The sequence below is a fragment of the Leptonotus elevatus genome, chromosome 4 (genome assembly GCF_054856555.1).
Source record: "Leptonotus elevatus isolate MCC_2025b chromosome 4, RoL_Lele_1.0, whole genome shotgun sequence".
NCBI classification, from domain to species: domain Eukaryota; kingdom Metazoa; phylum Chordata; class Actinopteri; order Syngnathiformes; family Syngnathidae; genus Leptonotus; species Leptonotus elevatus.
The window spans coordinates 6,636,899-6,650,561 of NC_141242.1; the positions used below are offsets into that span (position 1 = coordinate 6,636,899).

At 40.9% G+C, this 13,663-nt stretch overlaps 1 protein-coding gene across 1 annotated transcript in view; it reads left to right on the forward strand.

Annotated features, from left to right (window-relative positions):
* The window catches only part of syt7a (synaptotagmin VIIa), a 111,389-nt gene that overhangs the window by 18,053 nt on the left and 79,673 nt on the right, over positions 1–13,663 (forward strand). The window lies entirely within an intron of this gene.

Genomic DNA, 13,663 nt, shown 5'->3' on the forward strand with positions numbered 1-13,663 from the left:
GTTCTTCCTTCCTCGCTTCATCTCATCTCGCTATTAGCCCGCTTCAGTGGTGGCCAGCAGGGCAGGGGACATTTTGCTCACGTTATCTTGCAAGACCCTCTCCCGGGATTAAGTCCACTCACTGTTCCATGACTGCCGCAACAATACCTGATGGGTCAGTCGCGTCCGTCTCGACCCTCCTCGCCATGTGCTCTAAACACCTTGTACTCCTCTTAGGTTAGTTAGGGTCTTGAATGTAGCAGTCTAAACAGGAGCCCCTACTTCCCTGCCCTTGAACTGCTATTCCATCAAAGAGGACTCAAAGTGGTCCCAGAAAAGCTGTGAGAAAAAAATATGAACCCAGTTTTCAATATGACGTATTAAAACGCCGCCGGAAATAGGAATGATAATGTTTAGTAGGGATGTAACAATAACGGCAATATCGTGATATCCCGATGTTAAAACTGCCACAATATCGTCGTCGTCATGTCACAATATTAAAAACGGCTCATCTGTTAAAAAAGTCCGGTTGATATCCATTTGTGCAGTTCTAGCACTCCCTTGTGGCTACAGGGAGCAACTGCGCCTTGCGATGACATCGTATGCATTTGCTTTTGTAATTCTTGATAAACTGCAGCGTTTCTTTGCTGTGTTCTATCTAAAATAGCATTAATATTCACTTCTTTGATTAATTCCAAAGAGATTTCTCTTTCGTCATGCCCCCAAACATTACCTTACTTTATCGTCCGCCATTTGCTTTGTGACTACAAACGTACATGTGACGTGTATCCGGTCTTGTTAGCGTTGATTCGCAAAACCTGTTTTCATAGCCAAAATTTTTGATGCGCTTCGAAATCCACCCGGTCAAAGCGTAAAAAAAGTTTTTGCGAATTTTGGGCCCTTTTTAGAATTTCTAGCGTTTCCATTCAGTTTTATTTTCGCATTTCTTGAAAATTTGGATAAAAATGGGTGGATGGAAACCCCACTAATGTGCAAGTAAGTGCCTCAATATTAAGTGTTATTAGAGATTGTAGATTATTTATATGCATTGCTGTTATGTACAAAAGCACAATATTGTGTTTTTTTTAGTACAAGCTCATTTTGTTTACTTTATTGTAACCTTTTTTTATTTCGCCTACCTTCCCACAATATCGTGATAATTATCGTATCGTGACCGTCATATCGTGATATCGTATCATGATTTTTGGATAACATTAAATCCCTAATGTTTAGTATTTATTTAATTGCAAAAGCTTTAAATTTAACACAAAAAAACAACCAAGGTGGAAATGTACTGCAAAACCGATCAGGTTTCAGCAACATCTTTGTGAACGTTCGGCGTGTCGAAGGTCTCCCTGTCTCAGCTCGACTGGTTCCTCTCAAAATGGAGTATTTCACTATATCTCTAAGGACGAGCCCAGACTCCCTGTTGGAGGAACTATTTCTGCTCATGATGCCGTCCTTTTCAATCACTACCCAAAACTTGTAGCCATAGGGTTGGAACACCGGTCAACCGGCAAATCAAGAGTTTCACCTTTTGGCTCGGCTCTCTCGTCAAAGCAGATTAAGAGAAACAAGTTTTTTGTTTTTGCAATTCCCTTCCCTTGTTGCACAGAAGTGACTTTTTCCTTTTTCCGAGAATTTTACATTAGCACACCACCAAACAAAAAAATTACACACAAAAAAGATTTAATTTCAAGGTAATCTGCTGCACTCCAAAGGCTAAAAAGGTGTTCCCAAGTTGTAAAAAATAAATAAATAAAAGTGTACAAAAGAGCTACCTATTTACTTGGTCTTATGATCCACATCCATGTCCAATTATGTAAGCTCTAAGTGTTTAAACCATTGTCGTTTTGGGCTTTTGCGACTGCATGGAGCGCCATGTGGAGTGAGGTGGAGACGAGGAGGAGCAGGAGGTGGAGCAGGCAGGGAGGGGAGTAATGAGCCGAGCCAGGAGGGACAGATGAAGTGGGACATCGAGAGCCCAAATACACACTCGTGTCTTTCGACTGAGATGTGCATTTACTGGGCTGATTGGGAAATTTAAAGTCAGAGGGGGGGGGGGGGGGGGTACACGAGCGTGATTGTGCCTGTTATGACTGCGCCAAAAGGAAACAAAAATCATATCGCTGATGGCTGCACGACACTGTTATTGTTCTTGCTTCCACCCACTTCAAAAAAATGATCACTTTTATTGTTTTTGATGGCCCATCAGTCATCTAACTTTTGTAAGCGTATTATCCAGTGTTTGATTTGGTAGCAGGGGGAATTTGTGCATCTGGAGGAGCATAGTGAATTGGAGGCAAGCAATTGTGCATGCATGGCAGCGAGTGAATGAGCTCAGCCATGGACCTACTAGAGGCGAGACACACAGGATTGGCCAAGCAAGATTGGTTTGAGCCACTAAACTGGAATGGGGCCTTTTGTGCCACTCTTACACACACAATCACACACACATTGTCAAGAAAATAGCATTTTATATATATATATATATATCACAAGTTACTTAAAGATGAGATAGCTCTTAATATGAAAAGAAAAAGCACTGAGCTGTCACCGTCTTAGAAATGCAATTATGCCATCTAGTGGCAGAAATATTACCTCAACACAAATCAATATCACACTCGTTTTTTACAGTACAGTATATTGTTTTTATTTTAACTAAATTTTATGAATTGTTAGGAAATTAATCTATCAATGACGAAATGATGCAGTTATATTTCTTATAGTCCAACATATTTTTATGTTAACAAGAGTATGAAAACTTTTTAAATATTTTATTGTACATTTTATTGTCCATTTAAAACAGATAGAAAATTTGCGATTAATCGTGAGGTAACTAATGAAGTCATGAGATTATGCTGTTTCTTTGAATTTAATTCACTTGCTTGAATAGTTTGGGATCTGTAGCGCTATACTCGCTCCATCTCACTCTCACACTAATGAGCAGTGCTGCTTTTCCATATCCACAGATCATATTTCTTATACGCCACATTCATTGATTAATGCCAAGTGCTCAAGACCCCTCCTGTTGATTATGGCTCTCTGGCTTAGGAAGGGCTGCTGATACCATTAATGACTCATAAAAGGCATAGAATAAGATACTCCCCAATTGCCTTGACATTGGGTGCTTTATAAATATCGGGCCACGAGCTGTTGAAGTGTATTTTCCCCACAGTTGAGTTGGCAGGCAGTCAAATGCCCTCCGATTGCATTTGCAAGAGCAAACAGTCAAATCTGGACTCCGCAGTCCCGCGGTGAGTTGCATGCGCTTGAATGTGTGGTCACTGGCACAATCCTGCTGCACAGTCCGCAAAAACAAACACGCAGGTCAAACAGAGAGCTCCCAGAATGCAACAGTGATTCAGCTCGGCTCACTCACCCCCCCCCCCCCCCCCCAAAAAGCATGTTGATTACATAATAAAAACAACAACTCCAGTATATGGTAATTGTCATGCTATCATCCCGTGTGCATCTTGCCTGTGGTGGCATTCCTTCCTGGGTGCTACAGTAAATAAGACTCACGCTGCTAAATTATGATGTCTGCTATGTGATTATCCATTGGGAAAGTGTTTTGTTTGCCCATCAGTGGTGTTCAGAGCAGTCTTAACGAGACAACGTGCGTTTTAACTCGTTAATTAAGCCATCCAAGAAGAAGAATGCATGCATGGGACAACCTCATATTCTCACACTATCCTGTCTGCCCTCTGAAACGCACTTGCTTAAATATGCTGCGTTTACTTTATGTTCCTGGCGACCACAGCAATCACATTTCAGGCCACTGTGGACAAAACGGGGGGTGGATGTGAGGCATCACAGTGGATGGGATGTGCAAAGGTGACATGGTGCGAATCGGATCACGGATTTGAGACACAGATCGGATCGTTTTTCGGATCAGCCCCAAAAAATAGTACTTTGTCTTCATTTATTTTCGTGTCCACTATGAATGCGCACTATGTTGGTCCGCGGATTTCAGGCAATCCGAACCGTGGGGCCTGATCCGAACCGACCACGGATCTGTTGCACTACTACTGGCTAAATTTGTAAACTGTTTACAAAAAAATTGTCACAGCAGTCGAGGGACCCCATTAGAATGTGACAAGCCAGAAGGGAGAAAGTACCGTCACCCGTGGTGGACCACAGGCTGAAACCTAGTGTGCCCTGGAGCCTCTGGGACTCAGCAGCCAACCCCCCCCCCCCCCCCCCCCACGGCCCATCACAGATACCTTGATAGACTGTGAGATAGCTTACCAAGATTTAACAACCGAGAACAAAATGGCTAAAATCCCACAGCGCGCTACGTTTCGGGTAAACAGTGATGCCGTGGCCGTGGGGAACATAGTGTAAACTTACCATTATAGACTAGCAGGCGGAGGAGGTGAGGACAAAGCAAATACGGAAAGTTGGAGGTAAAACGCACGGTGGAAGCTGTGACACGCGATGGGGTTAGGGATTCACATTCAGGTTTGCTCTTAAACGTCGCTTTTCAAATGAATAATACTCACAGTGAGCCCCCGACGGCCAGGCAGACCCAGTGCACATTGGACGCGGCTGAGCATTGACAGGCATGTGGCTGCCGGCTTCTTCCGACAATCTTTCCTTGGTCTCGGGGCGCCTGACAAAGCTCATTAAAAGACAGTTCGCGAGCTCCGTGGACGCGAGGAAGCGTCATGTATTAAACATGACTCGCCCAAGGTTATGTGGCACAGTTTAAACAAGGATCTATAGCAATTAGAGAAGCATATGTGCTGCAGAGAACATTTACCATCGGTCTTGTATTCAGTTACATGTCTTAATATTGAGGTCAATATCATTCTGGACATACAAGTCTTTTATGGACAGGACAGGCACACAGTATCAGTAGATCGTAATATAGTGAATCACCGTTTCATTGTTCTGCAATATCGAGAGATCATATTAAAAAGCTAGTTTTTTTTTCACAAAATCGCTTTTAGCATGATTTTCAAATTTTAAACTCATTAAAATGCACTAAAATGTTTTAAAACATACTTCTAAAGTATTCCTCAGCATCAGAGACTACCATGTAACATCACTTTGAGACAACAAAAATGACTTTCTTGCTCTGTGTGCTTCGTTCAAGCTGCTTGTCACTCCCAGTTAAATTAAACTGTAAAACTCACACATAAAACACACAAAAAAAGTAACGAATGTATGTATATTTAAACACTAAAATGTTCAACAACATCACATAATCTCATCCAATAAACGTCTACGGCTAACCTGAGCTGCACATGAAACATTATAGACAAGCTAACGTAAGTTAGCATAGATGTAAACCTTCATACAAATGCTATTTAAAGACAAACAGGACATTAAAACATACAACAATAGATTTAGAGATTTCAATATTGTGTATTTAGTCAAATCAATAACAAAAATTCAACCATATAATTCAATCTAATGGGACACTGCTAGCTTAAAGGTGACTAACAGAAACACATCACAGGCATATACGATAACGATACGATCAATTCTACTTAATGTCTGATTCTTTCTCATGTGATTGCAAGTATGGCATCGTAAATGTTCAAACTCACAAGACTTGGATAGAATTAAAACGCCGGCTTGAAATGGCTTCGAGGAGTTGGCTAGAAAAAGCTTTTTGTCCTAATGTCTGTTCTATTACTCCCTCCCCCTTTTCCCTCAACTACCTGTAAAAGACAATAAAAAAAAAACTCCCATATGTCTTCCTCTGTTTACTAGCCACTGTTTGCTGCAGCACTTATGTGATGTACTCCACACGCATTTGACTACCTGGACGTGGCCCATAAAACATCTCCTGCTTGAGCACTACACTATCCAGTGGATCACGACCGGCATGTACTTAGAGATTCATAGTTTAGACGGAGTAAGGGAGATAAAGAAATGGATGGAATGGAAAGATAGCTTGAGGACACGAGGGCCGGGTGACTTGGCAATGAGGTTTCCTTGTGAGTTTAAAATATTGCCTCGGGGGGAATTCATCCCATTTTCTTCAGGAAAGAAGTCCATTCCTCACCATGAATGTGGTTTGATTTTAAATACAGAGCAGCATATAATCAGGAAATGGCGTTTAATTAGGGATAAGAATGAAACATTGAATAAGAATGTGGATAGTTGTGGTAATAGCAGAGTACCAGTGTATGGAGCAATTGCTTTTTTTTGATGATAGCTCTTAGATCTACATTTGTGACGACAGGGATGCTCTCCTTTTGCATTCATTGAGCCACTGCAGAGGGATGATTTGCACTGATTTTCAGAGGGAGCCACTTGTAAACAAACTACTCAGTCCATTCTGAACGTTTCATTATTCTTTGGTGTCAGAATAGTTTTACAGAGCGGATTATAAATGGCCATGTAGTGCACGATGAAAAGTGATTCAGACAATAATGTCAGAATTATGAGGGGGAAAATAAAGTCATTTACAAAGTTGGTAGTATTTATTTATTTCCATAAAATCAAATTTTTACAAATAAGATTACGTTATATTATTGCTTATCGTAATCTGAAAAAATACTACATGGTGATTTTGTTCAATAAAATCCAGATTATTACAAAATGAAATCATCATCATCAACATTATAAGTATGAGGCATGCATACCACTAATGTATGATACTGCCATAGATTCTCCAATCTGAAATAAAAATATATCTTTGAGTGTAGGCAAACCAAGTGCCGCAGCACTGTTGTCACTCCCACAAAGTGAGCCTTTACTTCACCATTAGGAAGCCCAACTGAGACACATTGCTTACATCAGTCCACTTCTAAACCCACAGTTATTATGATGAAAACGTTCAGAAAAGACAAGAGATTGCATATTTTAGTACTTTAAATCGTTTTTGCAGGTCCATCAAAAAGCAAAAACTGAATATCATGGTAAGGCTGATGCTTTATGCCAAAGGAACTCCAACTAACCAAAGACTGCATATCAATTCCTCCCTAATATTTATGTTAAAAAGTATTTTGACTCTTATGTAATATTCATATTTCTTGAGATGGTGATTTTTTTGTTAGGTCCAAGATAATCAACATTATACACAATGCAAAAATTTAATATTTCACACAAAAAATCACCAGCTGTTGTGCTGCTTTCTCTGGTCTCTCGGGAGGATCCCCTAACTCTCTCTGAAAGTGGCAATTTTGAAAAAGTGCTTGTCTATAATCATGTGGAAAGTATTATTTAACAAAACAATCATTTGTTTTATGTCCTAATAGGTTTTGGATGAAGTTGGATGCAAAAAGAAGCACTGTAAATATTCATAGCTGATGAGTCATGCAATGGCAAACTTGTAACTTTATCCGGTGAGAAAAATCTATACCTGGTGGATTAAAAGTGATCTGATGTCCTTTTGAGGAGTGTTGAAAGTTACAAGCCCTTTGATTGTTCTCAATGTCAATATTCAAAGTTTTTGACAACAATAGGCTGGAACTGGAATTTACCCTCAGTACCTTGAAGATAAAAAGGCACTACATACGGTTAATAGATCCTATTCTCTTCCCCGTTATGAATGTAAACAGGTAAAGCTGCAGTCTTTCATCAAGCGCTCTAAACCCCACTTGGCAAGCATTGCTGACAACACGCAGAGATGTTCTTCAAAGGGGAAATTAGAGATGTGAGCAAGTGAGAAAGTCCTGCCTAGTCGTTTTTTTGGGCTTGCACGGTGAAGAGCCGTGAGCAACTGTTGGCCTGCTTGCCATCATCATTGTCCTCTTTAAGTCGCCAGCGCAGCCAACCATACGTGCGGGGGGGGGGGGGGGGGCTTGTCCCCCCTCCCCACGATGCGGCCTGTCAGCCTGCAGCTAACGTAGCCTTTAGGTAGGGCACGTGAGCAGTCCTTAATGTTTTTCCCTCCTCCGGTCCGTCCAAACCTATTTTGGTTTGCTGTGTTTTAAGAAAAAGGGTTTGCATAATCTAACTGGACCGGATGGAGGAGATGCTCTAGAATCCTCCCCGCGCACATTATTACATCATCTGTTTGTGACCACTCAACCATTCAACTGTACAGTAATCAGCCAGAAATGCAGTGGAAGTGACACTTGTCATTTCACCAGTCCCTGAACACATGTGCACCAGGGGTCCCTTGTGGACTCCTCTGGACCACCACCCCCGTCGTCTTAGGTCCAAATCCCCTAGAGGTGCCTGGAATAGCAGAGGCTGTGCACGGTACATCAGGCACACACACCGAAACGCAGACACACACACACACACACATCCTGTTTTACATTTCATTTGCGCATCAATTAGTCTTTGAAATAATGCGGTGGTAACCACTTCACACATAGCTATTAGGTAACTGCTGGGAATTTGTGTAAAACGGAGCCATTAGCTGATGTTGAAGCGGAGTGGTGTGTTTTTGTCACACGTATGCAATTACTGATCTGATATGTATTTCAATGTTGTGATTGATATCACTGCGCTTATTAATGTTTGTTGGCTTATCGCGGCTTGGATGCAATGTTTTCAGTCTTTTCTCATAAAATATCAACATTCAAGCTGTGTGAGGTTGAAACAATCAATTGTTCCATGCATGTGCTATTTGCCTCTAATTATTCACATTTGACTTTGTTACATCCATAGACACACGTGCAAAAACAAAATACAGAACTAAACAAGCAGTCCAATGAACAAATGACTTGTTTTTATTTAACGTGATGTTTACACAAAGCTCATGATGAAGTCTGATAGTGTGGCGGAACTACGATGTCATTAGCAGCAGCTGCTAGCTTAACCATCAAATGTTAGCAAACTTAGCTTAAGAATTGCAGCGGTGCGATGAGGCGTAAATCTAGAAACAAATATTGATCCACAGTGACAGGAAGCGATAGATCAATTCTAAGACCAATCCAAAGGGCGAGTCCACCAATTGCAGCAAATACCTCATCCAAATGGCAATAATTGACGTTTTGATGTATTGCGGATTCGCTTCTGTTTTCAAGAGTATCTTTCGGCAGTCGGGGAACGGCGTATTGAAGAACACTATGGTCTACCACAACGTACATAAATGCCATTTTATATGTCAAATTCTTTGCCATGCCTCCCTATAGAGATTTACAGACAGCCAAAACTCGTCCTTAGGTTGACATTATCAATTTCTGATGTTCATGGCGCTATTAATGATTTAAAAAACTAACAATGCAAATCAAACCTTTGCTTTAAATATAAAATGAAGCACATTTGTATTGCACTTTATTTTAAATCCCTCTTGCAGTGCAACCTAATTTAAAGAGGAAAGAAAGAAGAGTTGACTAGAACAAAACTGTATTGTTCTAGTTTCGTTTGGAAGCTTTTCCTGGATCGGTTTATGCTCTCGAGAGCACCTCAATTGTCTTAAAGGTCAGGTTGCATACAAATAGCTGAAGCGGCCTGTTTGTCCTTTCGGTAATTTAACAAACCTCATCGAGACCAGGCTGAGAGGCTGCCTCTTAGCATTCGTTACTCTGAGCCTCCTCCATCTGGGCCGTGACACATGAAAGGGAGCTATAGGTCTCCTGAAGACAGTTAATAAATCAACTTTGATCAGGTTAGTTCTGCCTCTTTGTTTTCCCAATCCAATCGCAATAAATAATGTGCGTGGTACCGGTGAGATGCTTTGTGGCAATTTAGCATGCGTGTGCCCTGGGCAGTGCGGCGAGCTCGCAAAAGAGCTGAGAGTAAAATGGAAAAACAATGGGAAAACAAGACCATTACTTACTACACATTTGAGTGTGCTCGTTAGTTGTGGGTGAGCAGATGTTGCCAGAAGTTGAGATGTTTTCTTCTACAGTACCCTAGCTTGTGTTTCTTTTTAGATCCTTTTGTCTGTTTCTGATTGTATTCGGCAAATTTCTGTTTCGAGGGTGTGGTGGCTCAAATCCAAATCACGGACATTCTTGCGTCTTCTGTACTTTTGGCTTTTATAGGTTGCTATGTGCATTTATGTAAATAATTTGTGAATTAGAAGTGAAGAATCTTCGGTTATTTTGAGACCAAGCTAGTTTTCCGCTAGCTACTAGCATTAGCATGTTTACTACAACAACATTGTTGACTCACCACTTATTTCCGTACACTTTGACTACAAATTCAACGTTTGGGCTGCTGGGAAAGGAAAATAGAGACCTTAAGGAGGGTACTTGGAGAAATCTCAAAATCAAAACCTGTGACCACTCAATCTGTTAGCCAGATCTAGCCAGAGCGGGTATCATTAACGCATTATGGTAAAATGCATTTGAACTCTTTTACCGCCACACAAATTTTAACTCATCTTTCAAGGCAAACAGAATATAGTGTGCTATGACCACATGCACATGGTGGGTACCACATGAAAGATCGTATTCTTTCATTGTAAAAAAAAGTATGTTTCTATCTTATTCCGTTTTTAGTAATCACCATTTGAAAATAGGTAATTTGAGTAACATTGAGCGAAAATTGAAAAGCTAAAGGAGAAAACAAGCATTTTGTGAAAATACATTTTTTTTGCACAACAGTGACTTTGACACTAATGTTTTTTGTTTAGTGACGCGCTGTGAATTAGTTTGAACGTGACAAAGGCTTTGATCATCCATGTCGTCCTTGAAAACTCCATTTCATCAGATTCGTCATGTTCCAATGTAACTTCATACTACCGGAAAGCCATTAAAAAGAGATACAATGGTGCCATCTGCTGGCCATAGTTAGTGGGTGTTTTTGATTTCACAAGTCCATTGACTAGGCAGCGCTGCGCAACAAGTTCCACTGCCCATTGAGGAACCCCACCTCCCCCGTAGTAAACGTCAATTAACGTTTTTGGCAGCATCCATTTGGATTTTAGTATACGTCATTAAACGTTTTTGGCGGTAAAAGCATTAACAACTTTACAATAATACTTAACTGAATCTAAATGGTCAGAACACACTTTGATAGACTTTGTGTTTTGGAAATCTCTTCGATTTATCTTTTCAATTCTCTCCGTACACTCCTTTGTTAGTTCACATTCGATATTCAACATTCCGTGCACCCGTGAAGAGCACACAATGTGTGGCACACATGACGTCATGCGAATACTATAGTGGCCCTTCTCCTCCTGTAGGATTGGACAGGTAGGCCTACTACGTAGTATCTGCTTTCAGGAAGGACACTCACAGTTGTCAGTCAAGGAAATTAAATTAAAAGCTCTATCTGCAGTAGGGACGTTGTCTGATTGCTGCTAACAATCTAAATGTCTCTCTTCAGTTTAGCCTCACACTCCTATTATTTCCCCGCCTCGGCTATGCCTGCAGTAGTTAGCCAAATGACATCTTTGTCATGATTTGTGCGGCGACGGCGTCTGAAGTAGGTGATAGAGCACGGGCTGTGTGTCACTCCGTGTAATGGTGGCCACCAGACCTGTCATTTATTCCCTGCCAGCGGGCTGCTGTATTGGATGATGTGACAAACCGTGACATCCCTTTTGGTAATGCAGGTAATGTAGCCATTCTCTTAGGCAACTACGCAAGTGTCGCGCTCATGCTAGCGCCATAAGAGTTTCCATTAATATACTTGTGATTAGGAATTAAGTCGGCTAAAATGTCCCCTGGTGCTGTATAATTAAGTTTAATGCAATGGGAAAATTACCGTCTGCGTCTTGGCAGAGTGAAAGCCACAAGAAGAAAACTATATTTCCCATGAGCCACCGACTCCATCCTGATGAGAGCCAGCAGCTGCGCGTCGTCGTCAATAAGTCTCAGTCTGCTGGGTGTTACGCCGCTGTAAATTGTTGACAGTTCTACAAGCAAACACATCAATGGGCAGTCAAGCAACAGACAGCGAGGCTGAGGGCCTGTGTGTGCTTATGGAGAGCAAATGGTGTTTATATAGCACTCGCTGTGGGCTAAAAAAACAACAACAACAAAAAAAAACTTAATTCCAAAGAAAAGTCCACGTTAAATGGTGTCATCAATTATTAATCGTGTTTCTTGGATGAGGCCCATTTGTAAGTTCGGTGCAGGCGATACATTGCATGTCCACACCTTTTCTTCCGAGGAGAGCGTACAGAAAAATCAAAGAATGCCACTTTGACATTCTTCACCTTAAACATTCACATTAAACAGTGTGGGTAAAGCACTTACTTACTTTTTATGTACAGTCAACCCTCAATTTAACAGACATTAATCTATCAGAAGTAAGAGTAGTCACGATACCATTACCAAGGACTGATAACACTAGTACTTTTGAGACATAAAAGTTCCTAAAAAAACAATGACAAATAATTTCAAAGAAACACTTTTATATCACAATATAGCATTTTTTTTTTAAATGCACAAAATTATTAGCAATATGATATTTTCCCCATTTGAACAGAAAATGCATATTTTGTATACAACATACAATACAAAGAATTTAAATAAACACATACATTCTTAATGGGCATCTGTTAGACAGATGTGCCTTATGTTTCTGTTTGTAAAAGGCCACAAGAATGTGATGATACTTTTAATTAAGGCCTAGTATCAGTACGATACCGATACCTGGTAATGGTACTCGTCCATCCCTATTAAATTTAGCATATTATGCTGTGGGCTATTAAAACCCAGTGTATATTTCGGACAGCCATGTATTGCTGTAAGTGGACAGAGTTGGAAAAAGTACTCGCACTCTGTATTTAAGTAGGAATGCAGATACTTGGAAAAGTAGAAGTACTAGTTCAACTCTTTATTTAAAAGGAGTAGTTTGCAAAACCCCACCAACACTTTTTGTTATATTATTATGCTAGTACGATTGTGCCTGCATTGTTTTTCCTCGGGTACAGAGGTTTGTCAAAAGATGGGGTAAGAGATGGCTGATTTTTTTCCCCCATACAGATCATTTTACTAATGTATAGGTCAGGATCTATCAGGTCTATCTGGACTCACTCTGAAAACATGTTCACGTAGCCTGCTAACGTTGTGCACTGGCTAACAAAAATGGCTAAATTAGCTTACTGAAATGAAAACCGAACGTTATGTGCGTTTTCAGATTAATCGGAGAGCTCTTTTGAACAGCAGAAGCTGGTGTTTTCTGGGATGGCACAAGACGCAACGTATTCCCCATGAGTTTTTCTTACAGCTGACAACATCAAACAAATCCGGGGACTATTATGCTCCTGTGAAACTGCTGAATTTATCCATGTTGCTGCTCTCTTTTTTCTCTCTCTCTCCACCTTTTAAGTCCCTGAGATCTGTCAATCAAGGGAGTAAAAGTAAAAAGTCATCAGAAAAATAAATACCCAAAGTACTCGTACTTGGTTACCTCCCAACACTGGCAGTGGAGGTTATGGGCTATATTTCATTACTTTGATGTGTCCTTCCTTTGACACTGGCTGATGCTAATGAGGGTTATTTTTGGCACCGCCTTGTCCAGAAGGAGTCTAAAAACAGGTGCCTCTAAACCAATGTAGTTTCCTCCCCAGAGCCTTTCCCTTCACTCGGCTTAAGGGGACGAGATCAGCGGCACCATTGTGGAGGTTTCGCCTCCGATAGATGAGAGGTCACCTGGGGAAAAAGGTGGATCTCTGTTCCATCTAATTTGAGCAAAGCCCCTGAACAAATATAATGTGGTCTGTTGTACAGTTACACCATTCTTCTGGTGCACCCTTGACAGTGTAAATTATAGCTATAAAGCAGCCTGTTGCTCATACAAAGAGAGGATCACAACTGTTAACGCCTTCCGCGGTAACCTTTCAGCGCCCCTCACTTACCTGCCACACTTG